Raw genomic sequence first — 8,540 nt, forward strand, 5'->3', positions numbered from 1 at the left:
TGACTCTAGCTTGTGTCAAGTTGACACACAAAACCAGCCAGTACAATTGACCCTTGTCAACTTGACACACAAACATCACTATTAAGCCACAACCCTTTCTTTCTTATTCATGCCCAAGATCTCATATTAAAAACATAAATAACTTTAAAATAGACACTCTTTTAAAATCCAAAGTGTTTTAAAATTCAGTCTCAACTCTTGGCTCCAGTAAAATATGTTCTTACTTCAAGAGGGAAAAATCAGGACATAGTCACAATCAAATCAAATCAAAACCAAATTCCAACTGTCCAGTGTCTGGGATCTATTCGCGATCTTCTGGACTCCTGCAAAGGGCTTGGGTTACTTCTCCAGCTCTGCCCTCTGCAGCACACACAGCTTGACTTCTAGGCTACAGCTGATCCTCTCTGCTGCTGCTGCTGCTGTTCTTGGTGGTCATCCTATGGTACTGGCATCTCTGAAGCTGCTGGAGTCTTCTGCTGACCTTGGGCTGCACTTTTACCAATAGCATCTCATAGGCTCTCTTCATGGTGCCAAGCCTCAATTTCTCTTCATGACCCCTTCAATCCTTGTCTTTCAACTGCTATTGAGGCTGCATCTTTACCAATGGCCTCTCCTAGCCTCTCATGGTGTCAAGCTTCAGCTGCTCTCCATGACTCCTCCATGCCTTCAAAACCACAACCACCTGAATGACTTTTACACATTACCAAGTCTGGCTGCCAGCACGAGGTACAACCTTGGCCGCCTCTGGAGCACAGCTTCTGTGTGCTGATTCTCAGGAAACACTTCCCAGAAGTTTTTACCTCAGTGATGCTGGCCTCTTCTTAATTGCCTCTAAATTCTCAGTTCCAGCCAACCAGCATTGCGTATCCCAGAAAAGCAATGGTTTTGCTTTATAATTCTGGTATTTTGTTAATCACAGGTGATTCTTCATCCCCAGCTAACCAGAACCATGGAATCTTAAATCAAAATAGCAATCAGCCCTGATAGAGTCTTTAATCTTCTCTGTGAAATTTAACAAGATAGGTCTTAATCCTCTACATTGCTCTCAACATTGCTATCTTCCAAGCTCCCACAGAGCATCCCATTGAGCTCTCAACACTTCATGGCTTTTCAAGCCCAAAGTTCCAAAGTCCTTTCACAATCCTCCCAAAACATAATCACTTCTGTCATAGCAAATCCCCACTACACTGGTACCAACTTGTCTCAGCTAGGGTTTCTATTGCTGCAACAAAACACCATGACCAAAAGACAAGTTGAGGAAGAAAGGGTTTATTTGGCTTACACTTCCAGAATACTGTTTATCTTTGGAGGAAGTTGGGACAGGAACTCAAACAGGGCAGGAACCTGGAGGCAGGAGCTGTTGCAGAGGCCATAAAGGGTTGCTGCTTACTGGCTTGCTCTCTATGACTTGCTCATCCTTTTTTTTTATAGAACCCAGGAACACCAGCCCAGGGATGGCTTTACCCACCATGGGCTGGGACCTCCCCATTAATCAATAATTGAGAAAATGCCTTACAGCTGATCTCATGGAGGCATTTCCTCAACTGAGGCTCCTTCCTTTCTGATGACTCTAGCTTGTGTCAAGTTAATGCAAAAAGCAGCCAGTATGTCCACCTACCCCCAACTGGAACTGCTCCTTGAAGATGGTAGGCTCAACTGCATGCAAGGAGACCTAGTAGCACAGGATCAGGGAGGCATGGTAGTCACTGAGCTGGTAGTCAAAGCTGGTGGCATTCCAGCTTTGAAAGATTGTAGGCCAGCAGTTTTGTTGCATGGACCTCAACTGGTAACCTCAAATTTCCTGCAGGAAGCAGGTATTTGGGTCTGATAATTTTAAAATGGTAGTCTGAAAATTTCAGTCTTTGGATTATTTCATCCAGTCATAAAAGTTATTAATTAGATTTTTCTTCCATTTGAATTTTGTTACCCATACTTGGCCTTTTTTGTCTGTTTGTCTATTTTTTTATCTTTTCTTGTCTTCAGTGACTGTCTTCTAATGTTACAGTTTAATTTGTTTAATGTTTTTCACTACATAATTAATTTTTGTTATTTCCTTAATGTTTACTTTATGGGTTACTATTTATATATATATATATTCTTATGGCATTTTAAATTAAATTATTTATTTATTGTAGGTGTGAAGAGCATGCATGACACATGAGTGTGGAGGTCAGGAACTGCTGGAATTGGTTTTCTCTTTCCATTATATGGGTTCTGGGGAACTGAACTCAGGTGATTAGGTTTGGCAGAAAGTGCCTCTGCCTACTGGGCTATATCACAGGTGGGATTTACATATTTGATTTCTTCCTTGACACTTTCATATATGCATATAATACATTCTTACCACACTCATCACCCTACCTTCTCATATCCCTCTCCCACCACTGCCAACCTCACCGCCTCCCAAGAAGTTTCCCCTCCCACTGTTATGTTTTTTGTTTTATCTGTTTTTGTGACTGAGTTTAACCAGGGCATAGGTATGGAACTCTCCACTGGCCCATGTGTAATTCGCTGGTGGCTACACTGAAGACAATGATCCCCATTCACCAAAGGTCACCAACTGCTAGTAACAGTTTAGGGAGGGTCTGGGCTCCTTGAGCCCCTGCTCCTACCCATGACTGAATGTTGACAAGTCCTGTCTTATGCAAGTCTATGGAGATATTTTATTTGTATTAAAATATTATTTGTATGTTAATAAATAAAGTTGCCCGGGGTTCAGAGCTATTAGCAAGCCATAGGAAAGCAGGGCAGTGGTGGCATATGCTTGTAATCCCAGCACTTGGTAGGCAGAGCTAGGTAAGTCTCTGTGTGTTCAGGGATATAGCCAGTATTGGAGACACACGCCTTTAATCTCAATACCAACCGTAGAAAACCTGGAGGTCTATACAGACAGGCCGTGATGAGGCGGTCATGTGGTTGGGTTTACAACCAATGAGAACGCAGAACAGAAACACTATAAAAAGACAGACACACAGGAAGTAGCTCTGGTTTGGAGAAGTAGGACCATCGCAGGAGGAAGGGTAAGGTTTTAGCTCTTAGCTCTGACCTCTTGGCTTTCTTCTTTGCATCGGTTCTGTGTTTCTTATTTAATAAGATGGATGGTTACATCTACACAAGTCTCATGTAACTGCAGCTCTGTGAGTTCATGAGTGCATGGGCCATGTCCTGTCCTGATGCAACATTCTACAGTCCTTCTCTCCATCATCCAGCTCTTACATTCTTCCTGCCCTTCCTTCCAGGATCTCCCCTGAGTTTTGGAGAGACTGATAAGGATACTCAATTTAGGGTGAGTATTTAGAAGTCACTTATTTGTAGCGCTTTTATGAGCCATGAGTCTCTGTATTACCACTGTTCACTACAAAAAGAAGGTTCTCTGCTCAAGGCAGAGAGGAGCACTATTCTGTGGATGTAAACATCAAAATTATCGGGGACTATGGGGGTCCAGCCCCTCGATAGTCCCCTCCCAGGGTCTGGGAAGAATCTACAACCAGCTGACAATTAATCTTTGATGAAAAGAAATGAATCTATGTACACGAAACTCCTTTGTCCATATACTTTACTATTCTGTGACAGCTATAAGCTTATATTCTGCTCTCATATTTAGGTCATCTTTAGCCTGATTTCTCTCTACACTTGTCTGTGATCCCCTCTAGTCTCAATCTTAATTTCTTCATCTAGTTCTGCCCCTTCTAGGTTCTCATCCACTTTGTTCCTTCCCATATCATCTCCCTTCCCGTCTCCTCTCTCCTCTTCTCGTTCTACTTCATCTTGTTCTTCCCCATCTGGCTCTTCCTCATCTTCCATCTCGTTCCTCTAGTACTCTCCTGTAGCCCTTCAATCTACTTCTTCCCCATCTCAGTTTGTTCCTCTCAAGTTCTTACCCATCTAGTTCTTCCATTCTCTTTTCTCTTCTCCTCTTGTGCCCTGGAAGTCCCCGTACATAAAAGGGAGGGTCCGAGCTAAATTGTGTAAAGCTATTACTTAATGTCCACCTCTCCTAGGCGGTGTCCCCTTGTGGAATTCACCATAAGTCAGGAGACTTGCATGTGTGCTGTTACCATTGTTAGTCCACCTGGGACTAACAATGGGCGCCCACCTGGGTGGTGTTTCCTGTAGTCCTTGAAAGTGGCCAAGGGAGATAGATAATCTGATTCCAGAGAAAGCCTTTCCTGAGGCTGTTCTCCAAATACCTGGAATGTGTATGTCCAGAGAGTGATCAGTCTACACTGTTAGTCCTTCTTAGGGGAAAGTCAATTGGAAAAACTATGAAGGCACACATGATTTTCATAACAGAAGGCAGCTGATATATAACAAGCCAAGTAACACCAAAAACTCCTTGGGATTTGGCTTCCTCTGGAGGAATTCCCTGATTCCTCCAGGTAGTGACTTTGCCATAACCAGCTGAGTTCTTATGATATATTCCTGCGGCCCACAGCAAAAAATTGATAAAGTACCTGGACGACCTGCCATTCAGTAAAACAAAAGTAGTAGATTCATCCTTATGGCCTAGGACCTCCCCAGCCATGTGCCTTTGACCAGATACACAGGGCAAGATAATGCATTTCTTCCTGCAGACCAGGCCTCAAATCCAATATGAACACAGTTGGTTACACCATAATAATAATGCTACTATTGCACCAGTGGACATATCTTACTTGGCAGGTTGCTGTTATAGCTTGTAGGTGTAACAGCTGACTTTTCTCTTCCAAATGCCTTTATAGCAACTTCAGGCTCCATGAAAGCTAGGCAGCAGAGAGTAAAAATCCTAGTTTAGTTCTAGTATGATTTCTCTATGTCCTGTAACCAAAGTGTGTGGTATTTTCAGCCATAGGTGTTGTTGTTGTTGTTTTACTCTTTTGCTTTTTGCTCTTTGTTCTCTTGGGGGGTGCCCTATGGAAATTTGAGAACCCCATGTTGGGTGCCAAAATGTAGCTGGTTGTTTTTTACTCTTTGACTCTTTGGGGGCCCACCACCCAGCTCCCAAATAAGTCACACACGCACGCACGCACGCACGCACGCACGCACGCACGCACGCATGTACACATGCATGCACGCACATGTGCACTTATTCTTACTTATGAATACCCGGCCTTAGATTGGCTTATTTCTAGCCAGTTTTTCTTAACTAAATTATCCCATCTACCTTTTGCCTCGGGGTTTTACCTTTTATTACTTCTGTGTATCTTATTTTTACTCTTACTCTGTGGCTAGCTATGTAGCTGGGTGGCTGTGTGGCTGGTCCCTAGCATCCTTCTCTCCTTTTCTTCCTCCTTGATCTTTCTTCTCTTTTTCTCCTTCTATTTATTCTGTCTGCCAGCTGCAGATGTGACAGTCTTAATAAATAAGAAACACAGAGCCAAATGCAGAGTTAAAAGCCCAAGATGTCAGAGCAGTAGCTAAGAGCTAACTCTAAAACTGCCTTCTTACCACCCTACAATTACTCCTTCTCCTCTTTTGTAGGATTCCCCAAGCTCTGCCTAATGTTTGGTTATGGGTCTCTGCATCTGTTTCGATAAGTTGCTGGATAAAGCCTCTCTGATGACATCAATCTTATCAACTCTTATAGTATATATCACACAAAATCTACCTAACATCTATCTATCTATCTATCTATCTATCTATCTATCTATCTATCTATCTATCTATCTATCTAAAGTATTTAGAGGGCAGTAGCACTATCTATCTATCCATCCATCCATCTATCTATGTATTTGGAGGGGAGTAGCAGAATGGTTAAAAAATGTTGACGAGGCTACAGCAGAATTTCAAGTAGTCATAGAAGTATCCTGATAGAAATGTTCACAGAATCAATAAGAAATCCAGACCATTTAGAGGAAAGAAGCTGCTGTTGTAGAGTCAGGCCACAGTGGATCACAGCTGAGAGAAAAGCTGCAGAATTGAGTCCATCTGCAGAGGTTAAAGGGTAGGATTGGGTGCAGGCATGGGAACAGGAGGTCCAGACAGGTGAACAGAAGGATAGGTAGGTGGCAGTTGAATATGCTGTATCAACACTAAGGGCCAAGCTGAGCTGAAGCCACTGGGATAGTAGGGAGTTCTCCACCCCTTAGTCCTTGGTGCATATCCTGGTTATTATTTTTTTGTCAACTTGATGAATGCTAGAGTTATCTGGGAAGAGAAACCTCAATTGAGAAATAGGCCTTTCTCAAGATTGCTGAAGGCAAGTCTGTAGAGCATTTTCTTAATTAATGACTGATGGAGGAGGGCTCACAGTGATGAGCACCCCTTGGGACCCCTGGGCAAGTGGTCCTAGATGGCAAAAGAAAGTAGGCTAAGCAAGCCATAGTGAAGTGAGCAAGCCAGTAAAAAGTGTTCCTTCATGGCCTTTGGTTTAGTTCTTGCCTCTAGGTTCCTGCTTTGAGTTCCTGCTGTCACTGCTTTGGATGATAGACTGTGTTGTATAACTCTAAGTTGAAATAAAGCCTTTCCTTGTTGTTAAGTTACTTTTCTATTTCTGTGACCATGACAAGGCAACTTATAAAAGACAGTATTTATTTGGGCTTATGGTTTCAGATGTTTAGAGTCCATGATAGAGGAGTAGAAGCATAACAGCAGGAACATTGAGAGCTACATCTCAAACCACAAGAGGAGGTAGCAAGGGCACATAGGAAATGATTCCAGTCATTTCAAACCTCAAAGCCCACCCCAACAAGGGCACACATAATCTTTCCCAAACAGTTCCACCAAATGAGAACCAAGTTTCCAGTGAGCCTATGGGAGCCATTCTCATTCAAACCACCATACCTCCCCAAGTTGCTTTTGGCCACGCTATTTTACAACAACAATAGGAACCCTATCTAAGAGTGCACAAATCAGGTGTCAAATTACAGGTCAGTGGGGGCCATTGCCATCAAAGTACTGGTTGATCACTTTTTCATGAACTCACAATCAGAAGGCTGCCCCCTTTCCTCAGCTGAATGTGTCCAATAAGTTACTGGACTTATATCACTGATACAATTTTAACATGTCCATGTACCACAAAAGTCTCAACTCACCTGATACATTTATAGGGTGATACTCTCTTTGCTCCTTTTGCTTATTTTGATATGTCATTTATCAGTCTGTACTGCATAGGTAGTGTTGGAGACCGACTCTGGACAGCTGTGTCTTGAACCTTGTGTTACCTGCCACGATTTATCAAGCCTCGTGTAAATAAGAGGCTTTTAGTCTAACCTAGGAATGTAGGATTAAATAAACCTCTTTAAATCAGCCAGCTGCAGGGGCCTGGGACCAAAGCGACCTCCTGCTGACCCTCCTTAGGAATTTTCTTTGTCCTCTCCTCACTCCTGCTCCCCCTCCCTACCTGAAGCCCTGTTTATAAGCTCTAACACCCAGTCAATAAACGAGACCTTGACGCAACTCAGACTGACTTTGTCTTTCTTCACGCGCTTGGTCTCCTTTCCCTCTCACCCCCCATTGATTCACAGGTGGCCCCTCCTCGAGACCCTCGAATAACCTGGCCTGCTGGATGGGTCAAGTGGCACCCGAACGTGGGGCTCGAGGCACGGTGGCTCACTACTGGACGGCAAAGAGAAAACGGGGTCTGGCCAGACTCACTAGGGTAGAGGTGCCCCAACAGCATCACTCGTGCGCCGCGGGCAGCCTTGAGGTAAGTGCCGTTCATCAATCAATGGGTAAAGCACTCTCTAAAGAGGCTCTCTTCATTTAGGAAATGAAGATTTCAGGGAGAGGGGAATAAGAGTCAAAAAGAAAGAAAAAAAAGATTTAATTAAGTTTTTCTATTTTGTGGAAGAAAAATGTCCCTGGCTGGTTATTAATGGCCCGGGCATCTACCCTTTGACGTGGAATAAAGTTGGAAAGGCTATCAATAACTTGCTTAAGGACGGAGAGTACATCCCCGATGCATTCTTTAGTTTCTATGGAGTAATCAGAGATGTTTTAAAGGATTCAGAAAAGGATAGTAGGGTGTCACATCTTCTGGCACTTGCTGAGGACCTATTAAACGATGTGTCCATCCCAGAAGACGGTAAGAGTGAGGTTGTCACAAATCACATTGAACAAAAGACCAAAAGACCCACCGGGACCCTCAAGGGTCCAGAGGTTTATTGACATCTACCGGTAAGAGCGCTCTCTGTCTTGTCTCTGTCTCTGTCTTGTCTTGTTAAGTTTTGTGCCAGTCGACTGATTTGTACTTTGCAGGCTCTCACTGGGACAGACGTGTCCGGACAGTGATCCTGGGAGGGAAAGAGAGACGTCTCATTCCCTGATTTGGGCAAGGGACCCCCTAGTCCCGAGCCATTTGGGGCCACCTCAGAGGTGACCATTTGATTTTAGGAGTCTCTTCCAGGGAGTGCTCAGGAGAGGAGCATTTTTGGGTACCTTTCCCCATGGTGGGAGGAAGTGCCACTTTGTATTTTGTTCCGGGAAATTGTTAGAGCCATTTTGTGGGGGATTTTTTTATTTTTTTTGTATGTTTTATTGTGGTCATTGTTACTTTACACTCTGTTTCTCTTCCAAGAAATAAGGTACATGTCTGACTGACAGGGATGTGAAAGCCCCCT

The sequence above is a fragment of the Peromyscus maniculatus genome, chromosome X, assembly GCF_049852395.1.
Source record: "Peromyscus maniculatus bairdii isolate BWxNUB_F1_BW_parent chromosome X, HU_Pman_BW_mat_3.1, whole genome shotgun sequence".
Taxonomy (NCBI): Eukaryota; Metazoa; Chordata; class Mammalia; order Rodentia; family Cricetidae; genus Peromyscus; species Peromyscus maniculatus.